Genomic DNA, 5,961 nt, shown 5'->3' with positions numbered 1-5,961 from the left:
CTCTCTTTCAAAAGTAAAAGAAACACTTCCTCCCTGGTACACAATCCCCCTGCACCCCTCCCACTGCCCCAAATACATTCCACTATGCAACTGATATCAGGGTTGGGGTAAGACTGAGAAAAACTGGATAAATTGTGTATACTGCACTAAAACAGATAAGGGAGAGAATAATGTATGATAGGGTATTATGGTTATCACAAGAGTCCACAATTAAGGTAATTTTACATTTTAAATACACTTTGAAAAAGGGATAATGAGGGAGGAAAAAGAATATGTGCATTTACAGTATGGAAATTAGCCCTCCATTTACAAAGAAAAAGGATGGGAAATGTCTAGATATTAAGCCTCAAAATAAGCCATGGTGAGGATCAGCTCAGTTGTTGCTTATCACAATATTTTTACATTATTTGATTGAAATCATTTGTTTGTATTACTCTAATCAGAATTTATTCAAAGTACTCTTACAAACTTCCAAGTTAAGATGATAGCCTTGAAAAAAGATCTGAAAAATTTCCTTTTCTGAACCCAAATGAAAGATTACTAAATGAGACCAAACTAACAAAAATGTGTCAAACTCAAAGGAAGGCAAAGAGCTACATATCACATGATGGGCATAGTCCAGTGATGATTACTTTTATAAAACATAATACATGGGGATGCATGTATGAAGCACAATGTGAATAAAGAATAGTGTGAAGCACAATGTATATGAATTTTGTAAGCAAATGAATATAAAATAAAAATTTAAAAATGTAACCCAAAATATGAGAGTGTACCAAAAGAATGATAGCCTTTGACTTCCTTCAACCCACTTATATTGAATCCTTCCAACAAATCAATCCCTAGTTCACCCTACACAAAGCAATAGTGCATGAGTGATAGATAAGTTTTTGAGAAATCATACCGATTCTCAAATATTGAGAACAATGAACCAGCACACAAAAGTGGCACCTACACAGGAGTAAATAGGAAAAAGCTTAACATAAATGTTCCTCTCCTGGCAGGAAATGAGAAAGAAAGGCATTAGTCATGACTAGCTATAAGAAAGTGTGGGAAACTTTTGGCTAGGTCCATTATTGTCCTAATAAAATTAATGGTTTGGAAATAAGGAAATAGAGCCAGCTACTGTTAATATATGCCACAGTTGACAAATCTTAGCTTGGAGAAAGAATAACTGAAGAAATAGAGGAAATTTAGCTAGGAGTGTTTCATGCTGTGGTAGGATACAATGAAAACATGAACATAACATAGTAAAGAACTGTCAGACTACAGAATTAGATGAGAAAAAAAAATCTCAGGGATTACAAATAAACTCAGAAGCAAAGAAAACCAGGTGGGGTGGTAGTTGTTGTTAGTGTCATCAAGTAGGACCCATAGTGAGCCATGAACAACAGATCTGAACCTTGTCCTATCCTGTGCCATTCTCACATGTTCTGACACACTCGAGCCCATTGCAGCAGATGTCACTCTATCATTCCATCTGGCTGAGGGTCTTCCTCTCTTCCATCAACTCTCCACCTTCCCAAACATGATGCCCCTCTCCAAGGAATATCTTCACCTAGCCACATGCCTGAAGTACGTGAGAAGAAGCTTTATCATCACTGCTTCCATGGACCACTCTGGCTAGACCACTCAGTACATAGATAGGGAACTGCCAAAAGACGTTCAAGTGAGATTAAGAAGTCATCTCACCAGGGTTATCATTGCTGATGTCAGATGGATCCTGGCTAAAGGTAAAGACTATCTCTTTGTGCTTTATTGATTATGCAAAGGCATTTGATAGTGGACTATAACAAATGATGACTAACATTGAGAAGAATGGGAATATCAGAACACTTAATTGTGCTCATTGGAAACATATACCTAGACAAAGAAAAGGAAAACAAAGCAAGGGATATTACATGTTTTAAAAGTAAGAAAAGAGTGTGTCAGGATTGAATCTTCTCTCCATACATATTCAATCTTTATGCTGAGCAAATTATTTGAAAAGCTAGACTCTATGAAGAGGACTATGGCATCAGGATCAGAAGAAGAATCAATAACCTGTGTTATGCAGAATTGCTTGCTGCAGAAGATCAAAGAATACATCCTTGAATATGGATGGTACCCCAATGTAAAGAAAACAAAAATCCTTACCACTGGACCAATAGGCAACATTATGTTAGATGAAGAAAAGATTGAAGTTGTCAACGATTTCAACTTACTTGGATCTACGATCAACCTCTTTGAACCAATAGTCAGGGGATAAGGAGACATATTGTAATGGTAAGTCTGTAGTATAAGAGCCTCTACAAATTATTGGAAAAACAGTCATGTCAGAATGAGGACTGAGGTATATCCACTTCAGGCCATGGTCTTTTGAATCACTTGCTATGCATCTGAAAGCAGGACAGTGAATAATATTGACTGAAGAAGAAAGTATACCTTTGCACTGTGGTGTTGGAGAAAAGTACTGACTATTCTATGGAATACCAAAAGAATAAATACATACATCTTGGATAAAGTGGGGTTAAGGACTAAATAAATTTAACAAGTAAATGTGAGTTACAGGCAAATCAACAACAAAGAAAAAGAAGGTATAAAATAAGCAGAACAAATAAAGATGAAGAAGTGACTATAGAAGATAGATAGAAAATTACAGACCAAAACAGAGGTAGCTTGTGTCACTAAAGATCTCAACATGTAGAACAGAAGAGAATATTCAAAGACAAAGAAAACGAGTATTTTCTTGAAAATACTGATTTCCGTCCCTATCCAGGTATAAAGAATTCCTATGAAATATTTTGTAAGATGAAGTGACATAAATTAAAGATAAAATTACCACTACTTTTGAGCAATCTTAGACTAAAATAAAAAACCTACCAAATCTTACCAAATAACAATGACAATCAAAATAATACTAACACAGTGTTCAGTGATACAATTCAAAGCTGTGGTAGCTTGAGCTGAGATGGTCTATCGAGTTCCTCAGAGACGAGCTTGGTAAAGCTCCATGCTCTGTTCCCAACATATGCTGTCTCTTAACAGTTTATTGCAAAACAAATGTTGCATGCCAGTTTCATATCTCACCCTTTTTCAATAAAAGCAGACATTATCTCAGGATTTCTTTCAGGTAGCAGAAACAGGTACTAATGTAGATCTTTCCTAAAAGTGAAGTAACATACAATGAACTTTTGAAAAGTGAGGACACCTGTACTAAGAAATATATATAGAAATCATATTCCAGGAAAAAATAACACAGGATGAGGAACATGCTTAAATATATTTTAGGTATGTCCATAGAACTTCAAAAAAAAAACCAAAACCAGTTTGAATGTAAGGTGGAACCAGGAGGGAAGATCAGGCTGGCCTTATATTTAACTACAGCTACATTCAATTCCATTGGGGGAAAAAATAGATCTACCAAAATCTTCCCATCTAAAAACAACAAGTAACGTTCAGTCTCAAACCCATATATATTTTTTTAATTTATTATTTATTTCAATGAAAATTTACAGGGACTTTGGATTTCCATTCAGAAAAAGTGAAGCAAGAATGCTTATTAGAAGCTAGACAGGCAATACTTTGCTACACATTTTTAAAAAATTATTTATTTTTCATTTCAATGAACATCTACAGAGATTTTGGAATTCCATTCATTCATTGTTGCACCCTTCGCCCTGCCCTCCTGTCCCCCCCTGTTTGCGCCTCTCCTTGAAAAGCAAAAGAAAAACCCTCCCACTGGTACACAATCCCCCCCGCGCACCTCTCCCAACCCCACCCCCAACCCCAAATATAATCCACTCTGCAACCCTCATTGTGTACTCCTATGATAAACAAAATGCCCTAAAATATAATACTTTTAAACTATTGTCTCCCCCACAGACTTCATACTTCATCCAGTTTTTCATATTTTTAACATACTGGTATGAACTCTGGTGGTACCTAATAATAACAGTGAGAAAACAGGAGAGAGGGAAAATTAAAAGCATTGCTATTGCAATAATCTTAATTAAGTGTAATTTGTGTGTATCTGATTGTTTTAAAGTATATCACTGAAATGATCACCTATAATAATTTAATGACATGAATTCATGAAACAAAGTGTGTTAAAGGACTATCAAATAAAATAAACTATAAAACATAAAAACCCAAAACAAAACCAAACAAAACATACATCTGCTTGAAAATTACTCAAACACAAACTCAGCAGGAGATATTCTCAAGCAATAACCATAAAACTCAACACATTATCAATGGGTCAGAATGACTCCTAGTTAACCCTCCAGAGGGTTTTCAGAGATCATAAATCACAGGACAAGAGACTGCTCATCTTTCTCTCACAGAGCAGCTGGTGGATTCAAATTTCCTGCCTTTTGATGGGCAGCACAGCGCACTAGGCAATTATAAAGCTTAAAAAAAAAACAAAAACAAAAACACCTTCAAACAAGAAAATCATAGAATATATAGCAATGAGTCTTTCTTGAAGAAAACAATTCCAAAAATCAAAATATTCTACTAAACATTAAATTTTGCACCATCCTTATCATCTTCCACACACTTGAATCCATTGCTGCAGTCACTGTTTCATTCTCAATGGCGGTCTTCCTCTCTTTCACTGACCCTCCACCTTTTCAAGCATGATATCACTTCTCTCTTAGCAACATGCCCAAAGTAAGTGAGACAAAACTTGGTCATCCTTTCCTAAGACATATCTTTTTGTTCTTTGGTAGTCCATAAGAAATTTCTTAGTCTTCTCCAACACCAAAACTCAAAGACATTGATTCTTCCCTTGTCATCTTTAGTCACTGTCCAGCTCTTGGAAGCACAGCAGGTTACTGGAAAGAATATAGCTTGGATGATCTAAAGCAGTATTTTGCTCGCATGTGATATTTCCCTCCAGGCTTAGGGCCCTCAGACCTTGAAGCTGAGTTTCAGCAATGAGGAAGACAGTGGAGTCACTTCTGTCCCACCCAGCTTTGGGGCCTTGGGTCTTGAAATGCAGCACCAGCAACCAGGAGACAAATAAGTTGTCTCCCTTCTGACTTGGTGTCTTAGGTCTTGACATAGAGCTCCAGCAGTCAGGTAAAAGCCAAGGTAGGCATGGTTTCATTTTAAAAACATTATAAAGACTAGATGATTGAAGAAATGCTATATGTGGAAGTTAAAATTTGTGACAATAAAATAAATGTGGAGGAATGCTTACTATAGACATTTACTCATTTTTCTCCAGCAATAATAAATGAACATATGCTAGTCTATTATTTGTTTGTTATAAAGAAACTTCTTGTTGATTACTGCAATTAACAAAATTAGAATTGAAAAACAGAAGAGAAAAGGGTAGTGTGCTAATTATTACCTACTCTTTCACAAGGGCCCAGGCAGTGTTTTACTCTATTATATACAGGATCATTATAAACAGGAACTAACTAAACAGCCTGTAACAACAGCAACATATCTGTTGTGAGATCAACTTCAAGTGACATATACTCACACAAAGATTATCAAATTGGGTCAAACACACAATAAACCAAACCAATCACTATGTTGTATTCTTACATATATGTTAGCATCCAAGGCTAAAACACAGATTAGAATTGGAGTGGGGGAGACATAATAAGTAAAAGGTAACAAAAGGAAATTTTAAGTAAAACTATCAATATCACAAATATTAAATCTAAAATAAGTATTAAATGAAAGACCCATCCTTAAGTACAAAGCATACAGTTTAAAAGGATTCTATAACTATAGCTAAACAAATGAAATTTATCATAAAAGAACATATGTTGTTGTTGTTATGTGTCATCGAGTCGTTTGCAACTCATAGCGACCCTATGTACAACAGCCCCTAAACCCTGCTCTATCCTGTGCCAATCGCATTGCCTCTAACACACCCATCCCGATTACCCCAGTCACTGAATCAATCCACCTCATAGAGGGTCTTCCCCTCCTGCGCTGTCCCTCTACTCTACCCAGCATGAT

The sequence above is a fragment of the Elephantulus edwardii genome, unplaced genomic scaffold, assembly GCF_000299155.1.
Source record: "Elephantulus edwardii isolate Elephantulus edwardi_28Jun2011 unplaced genomic scaffold, EleEdw1.0 scaffold00046, whole genome shotgun sequence".
NCBI lineage: Eukaryota > Metazoa > Chordata > Mammalia > Macroscelidea > Macroscelididae > Elephantulus > Elephantulus edwardii.
This window is presented reverse-complemented; position numbering follows the sequence as displayed.